Genomic DNA, 6,966 nt, shown 5'->3' with positions numbered 1-6,966 from the left:
AGCTATTGTACAACTTTCCAATTTTATCGGATGTCCCCGAATGACATAGCTATTTATAACTTTCCAATTTTATCATATGTTCCGACCTCTCTTGAATTCTTGTATACGTAAGCAAAATTAATTTATTGTTCGTGCCTAGACTATTACATTTAACCTCCTCGATGAAGTTTGCCCCATCAAGGCTTGACCTGTAACGGTTCAGGTTCAACTGTCAAAGTATTATACTATTATTTTGGTTCAACTTTCGGATCCTCACAACTTTGACTGCTTGAGCTTTAATCCAAAATGTGCTTCAACAATTGAATTCTTGATCTCGTTTTATATGACCTCTAACTTTTCCATTCTATTCTATAGTGAAATTTGTTTAAGACAAGCTTCAGAACAAACAATATTTTGGAGTTCACTATTATAATTATGACACCTTATTTGCCTATATTTGGTGGCGTTTTAGAAACTTTTAACCATTAAGTTCTAAGTGACTGAAAAAGATGCTAACATATGTTTTTCTTGGTTTGTTTATTGTTTTGGGGCCACTCATTGTGTATGTATAATTGTTTCGTAAATAAGTTTTTTCAAGACAAATTGTACTAGTAGTCCTTTCCTCTTGATTTATTAACCTGTATTACTGTTTTAATGTATATTTTTAACTCTAATCATTTCCTATTGTAATGGTAATGTAACGTTTTTCTATCAATCTGAAATTTTTAATAGTCATTGTAAGAATTCTAGTGAATCAAGTTCCCAAAATTATTCGTTTAGTTTCCGGTGTAGGAAATTAACAGCTGCTCGTTCCCAAAATCACTCGGCTAATTATCCCATAATAAACGCATATGAACTAACAATGCAAAAATATATCGTTGCTGTTAAGAATAGTTAATCTTTTGTAACACATTACTACCTTATTTTTGAGGTTACAAACTCATGCATAAGATAAACAATACAAGTAATTAGCTTTTAAATGACCTGATACCTGATAGTATATAAAATTTTGCAGTCATTGCATTTAAGTTAAAACTCTAATTATTATTCCAAATATCTATTCACGCTTAACTACTCTCTCTGTTTCAATTTAAATGAGACATTTTTCTTATTAGTCTGTTCCAAAAAAATGACACATTTCTGGATTTAGAAATAATTTAACTTTAAAAACTTTTCATTTTACTCAGTTTACCCTTAATGAAAAGCTTTTATAACCATACAAATATTGTGGCCCCACAAAACTTTTGCCCCTCAAGCTTTTAGCACCACATAATTCAAAAGTCTTCTTTTGTTCCTTAAACTTTGTGTCAAGTCAAACTACATCATATAAATTGAAACGAAGAGAGTAATAAACAAGCTTCACTTGTAAGTGTTTTGAAACAATTTGTGTAACAAGTACATAACAAGATAATTCAATCCAAAAAGAGTACCTCACAGGGAATGAACAAGCTATATATACAGGAGTAGTCTCTTATAACAAACTTAAAAAAAAAGCTTAGCAACCACTTGGGAGTACAAAATACTAGTCTAAAACATGAAGGATGATCACAACAAATGGCTAATAAAACACTTTTTAGAGAGCAGGCAACTTTCTGGCTGTTGTTATTTAGAGTCTTCAGTCTTCACTTGATACAGTGCTTCAATCTCTTCAGATCAAATGTGTGCCTGAAATTCAAAGACGGCACGTTTCAATCGTATAGAAAAAAGAAATTCGGTCTAATGTAGAAGAACAGTTAATGGAAGGGCACCACAAAATGGCATTTGAATCATTACCCAATTTACCCGATAAGACAAACAGAACGCGCCAGCACGAACAGCCCTCTGAACTTAGGATCGGACTACACGAGCAGCTTGTGAGCTCTGACTGGCCAACTTTCATGTGACAGCCATAAAACCTTGAAGAGTTAGCAAAAATGCATCTGCTAGCAATCTGACGATGAACCTGAAGCACAAGCGCTTTCTGTATTTACTGTTCCTTATGGCTGCTACGTCAGTGCTACTTGCTGTCTGGGATTGAATAACATACTCCCTCTGCAGATCGTTAAGTTTCTCCACCAATTCTTGGAAAGATGGGCGATACTGTGTCTCACTGAGTTGGACGAAACAGTAAAGTTGCATACCAGGTCAGTTGAGAAGATGAGGAAAATTAAAGTGATTCAAAGCCAAAAGTTGCCAGGGCTAGCGTGGAAAATAGTGGACAATCAGGCAATACAAATTTAAAATGCAACTCAATTTGTACTACGTGTGGAAGTTAGTTATTAGGATGTGTATTGGCTACTGAACATGTATATTTGTGTTTTATGCTCTCAGTTTTTATAGGCAATCGGAGATGTTCCTAGCACATAGGCAAAAATGGATCTTCTCTTCACTTCTGTTTGGTCCACAGATAGCAAAGCATTCATCAGATCAGATGTTGTCATTGTCTTAATCTTCCATATACTCTCCGTCTTTAATAGTATAGGTTCTTGAAAATCAAATAATTAACACTGATATAGCTATAGTGATGTTTCATGAAGAACTTTAGTCGTCAATCCAGGAGGATAACCTAAAGTTCTAGTAAACTTGCACCACGACCAAAGTATACGCAATGCTCCATCTTAGAAGTTAACATGATCAAATAATGAATTAAAAATAAGACTAACTAGACAGGCTTACCCATTGGCTCAGAGATCAAAATATCAGCTTTCTCAGGCAACTCTACATCTTCAACCTTTCCTATGATTACCTAAACATCCATAGATGAAACATTAACAAAAACGCATAAGAAGCACTACCAAGATACTATATGAATATGTCGGATAGCATTGGAAAAGACACCGGAAAAAAACAAGAGAACGATCAATAAATCAAAAACACCTCAATCCCATACTAAGTGGAGTCAGCTTAAACAAGTAAAAGAACACTTGCTGTAATTCTTTCATTCAGTGATGGATTTCCAGCAATCAGTTTTCTGGCATATTCGGCCATTTCAGAAGCTTCTATGGCATAAACATGCTTTGCACCAGCCTATGAGGTTTTTTGGGTGTGAAGAGAGGTTGGAAAAAGAAAAGATAATAGAGTAGAGATATCAGCATAAATGGCTGTGCTATGGTTGATATCGTTCATCGAAAAGCACAAGATGCATTGGTACAAACAGATCACCTGAGCTGCAAATAATGACAAAATGCCACTACCAGCACCAACATCAACCACTATGCGACCCTCTAGAAAAATAGCCAGTAAGATCTAGTCTTCAAGCGTTGATTAGAAAGATGAGTGTCAGAAACCTCATGTAATTAACAACACAAATACTGGTTTAGAGTAGGCTTAGACATCATCCATATGATAGGACCAAGAGACCAGAATTTAGACATTGCGGTACCACGCCATAAGCATAAGCTTGATTCCAAAAATTCTATGATCAAGTTTGGAGTAACTGATAGACTTGTCTTTGACAATTTAACCTGTAAAAGGAATTTCACGCACCTTCTCCAATATGTTCTTCAATTGTTAAGTCCTCCCACAAGATTTCGTAATCCGGGCAGTCAGTATCCATGTCCACCTTATTAACATCACTACTGCTGGTGCTTCCGAAGCTACTAGTACTGCTTGTGCTGTTGACATCAAATGAAGTAGACCAGGATCCCGAAGCTTCATTGGTGGTTGTCCAGTTAGCATCAATGAACTGATTGTCTGGTATTAATGCATTATAACTGTTACTGTAATTAAACTCATGGTCAATGTTTAGCCAAGCCTGTACAAATCTCGTACTCCCTGTCTCTGACGCATCTCGCTTGTTGCCTTTCCATGGCCATGGTAAGCTCTTCTTCGCCATCCATGCCTCTGTCTTCAAGGTGATAGCCTTACAAATCCCTTGTTTTCCCTCACTCTCATCCCCAGAATAGCTTGAGTGTTTCCCCTGAGAATGTTCCTCTTTTGCAAGATTAGAGAATAATCCAAAGGGAGAAGTGTGAACATCTCCCAAACGCGTACGCGCTCCAATGGAATTTGCATCCTCCCAGTGATCTGAGAGAGCAGCCCCAGAAAATGCACGGCTCAAGTAATGACTATCTCCACTTCCACCTTCATGATGCACGCTGCTCTCTCCTGTCCTTATTTTTGACTTAACCTTGTTGCTCACCTTTGAGGCCTGTTATGAGATTTCGTCATATTAGCATATGCCTACCGTTGTATACAGACAGTAAAGAGAACTAAAAGAAAACCAGGCAACTATCCAAACAAAGTGAGTACTAACCAAATTAGAAATTTTGGAGGCAATGGTAACTTGCAGGGGCTGCTGGGGATCAAGCCCAAGTTTGGAAGAAGCAAGGGTTTTCTGGCTCTAAATCTTGCATCAGGTTCCAATTGCTTCACTTCCATTGATGCAAACCCTGTTTCTTGGAAATCCCTCGCATTACTCGATACAGAAATAACACCGACAAAAGTACCATCATCGTCATAAAAAGGGGTAGTGGTAGCAATGACTAGGAATCTATCCCCTCGCTTATTCTTAACTGGAAACAGTCCAGACCAACACTCACCCCTTTTCATCACTAGATGTACAATGTTATTAGCATCAGCATAATCCTGAGCATATGCTAAGAGCTGAACGGGATCTTGTCCAAGAGCTTCTTCAGCAGAATAACCATATAGTCGTTCAGCAGATCGATTCCTGTGCAACAATGGCTCAAATTACACTCCTAAATTAATAACATTGAAAAACATGACAAACACCAATCAAGGTCTAACAATGGCTCAACTTACACTCCTATGTTACATTGAACAAACGTGATAAATAGCAGTCATGGTCTAACTAAAAAGCAAACTCAGCTAATTTTAGACACAAACACAATCTCTCCCAGCCACTTCTTTTCTCTCCCAAGTCCGAATGAACAAAAGAAAAGTGAAAAGGCAAAAGATACGAAGTCTACTTCAATTACTCACCAGTAATTTATACGATAGTTGACATCAAATTTATGCAATGCTTGTCCCATTGACTGTAATATATTCAAATAGTGTCTATCAGTAAACTTCACTGCAGCATGGCCACCACCATTACTGCTGTCACCCTCGCCTTTACTACTACTCTCTCTTCCCAATGGTGACAAATGACTGAAATAAGTTGGCCCTCTCTTCCAAACAGAGACAGCACCACCATCAAAACCACCACCAGCCCTACAACAAGGCCGCTGCTGTGGGGAGATTGAATGGGACGTTTGTCTCTGTGATCTGGGATCATCAGAAATCGTGAGCTTAGACATCTCCTGCTTTAATCGAGCATGCCCTGCCTCAGCTGGTGATGATGGTCCTTGAGCTGATGCTGTTGTATTATCCATTTCGACCCAATATTCCAAGATCGATCAAACCCCACTTCAGATTCAGCCAGTTTGATTTTCCTTCCTCCAATGCTCTGAGAAAAACCAATAGGATGTATCTATGACTAATTTACTGACACCCCACTATATATCTGTGTCTATGTAGCCAAATACAAATGAAAAATTTGAAGTGCATTTCTTGCTGAAATGGAGAAAATGGTCGCCTTTTAAGTTCAAGAAGCCACTTTCTTCGGCCCCTGACAGCTAGCTTTCTCATATCATTTCCGTTAAATAATGACCGTCAAAGGTTAATGACATAGTTTTCCAGAACTCACGGAATGGACCCATATAAGATTCGGTAACGTGATGTCACGTGCCCCAAATGCAGTTTCTAGCAAAACAGCCTTTGAAAAGGTGAAAAGGTCTTAACATCAGTTCCAACTTTGATCATCTCAGGCCTCTCATGGTTCAGATACATTGGAGGTCAAACCAATGACCAGAAAATTGGCCTCATCTGCACCTATTGCACAACGAGCCTAGATATCTGAATTATTTGCATTTAGGCATCACAATCCAGTCTAATCCCACCTCAACTTCACTCTTCTTATGCCGACTAAACTTGCAATACATACATTCAATCTTACTTCTATGTATCCAAAAACTCTTACTCTAGAGTGCTTCTGCATAGTTCAAACTTTTGGTTTACACTCTCGTTGGTTTCGTCAATTAGCAAAAAGTTGTCTTGGAAAATATTAATCCTCATAGTTTAGAAGTGTCTTGGAAAGGTTGGAGTAGGACGGCTTACCAAGCTATTTAATGCTATACTATGAAGTGGTAGCATGCCCGACGAATGGAGAAGCACTACCTTGATTCCAATTTATTATAACAAAGGAGATATTCAAAGTAATGCGAACTATCATTTAAAATTACCAAATAAATCTTTACCCATAACTACTGACCTAAAGTTTCTCACAGCTTGTACTAATCCTAACGTACACCAATTACATAAAAGGCAGTCCAAAATTTCTGCTAAAACCAGAAAATTGAATCTTGACTGATTAATGTCAGATTTTTCCAGAATTTCTGGAATAGATTCAATATAGGATTCAGTAAAGTGATGTCAGTCACGCACCCCAAATTGCACATATAGCTAAATAAGCATTGGAAAAGGTTAGAAGGACTTAGCATGAGTACCAATTTTGATGATCTCATGCCTCCCTAGTTTCAGAATGACTAGAAAATTAGCTTCATCTGCATTAATTTTTTGGGGAACATCTGCAGGGTGCAGCCAAAGGGTTGAAATTGCTTAGTGAAAAAAAAAGGGGTTGAATTTGACCTCTTGAAAATTTTCACTTACACACTATTTACACACGATTATATAACAATAATAACATATCTAGTAAAATTATACAAGTAGAGCATTTTTGAAAAAACAACTTTTTTGAAAAGTATTTTTGAGAAAAATACACTTAGAAGCACTTTTTAAAAGCTTAGCCAAACCCTAATTGTTGCTTAAAAGAGATTTTCAAGTTAATTAGTCAAACACAAACTACTTCTCACCAAAAATATTTTTTTGAAAAGCGCTTTTCTCAAAAGCGCCTCTTAAAATAAGCGGTTTTTAGAAACTTGACCAAACAAGATATAAGATAACTAATGAGAAAAAAAATAACAACAAGGGAGGCTTCATCAGCAC

General features: G+C 37.2%; 1 pseudogene; it reads right to left on the bottom strand.

Moving 5' to 3' along the window:
* Nucleotides 1-1,328: 1,328 nt before the first annotated feature.
* Nucleotides 1,329-6,618, bottom strand: LOC107808323 (uncharacterized; annotated as a pseudogene).
* Between the last annotated feature and the right edge of the window lie 348 nt (nt 6,619-6,966).

Source organism: Nicotiana tabacum, chromosome 15, assembly GCF_000715075.1.
Source record: "Nicotiana tabacum cultivar K326 chromosome 15, ASM71507v2, whole genome shotgun sequence".
NCBI lineage: Eukaryota > Viridiplantae > Streptophyta > Magnoliopsida > Solanales > Solanaceae > Nicotiana > Nicotiana tabacum.
This window is presented reverse-complemented; position numbering and strand designations above follow the sequence as displayed.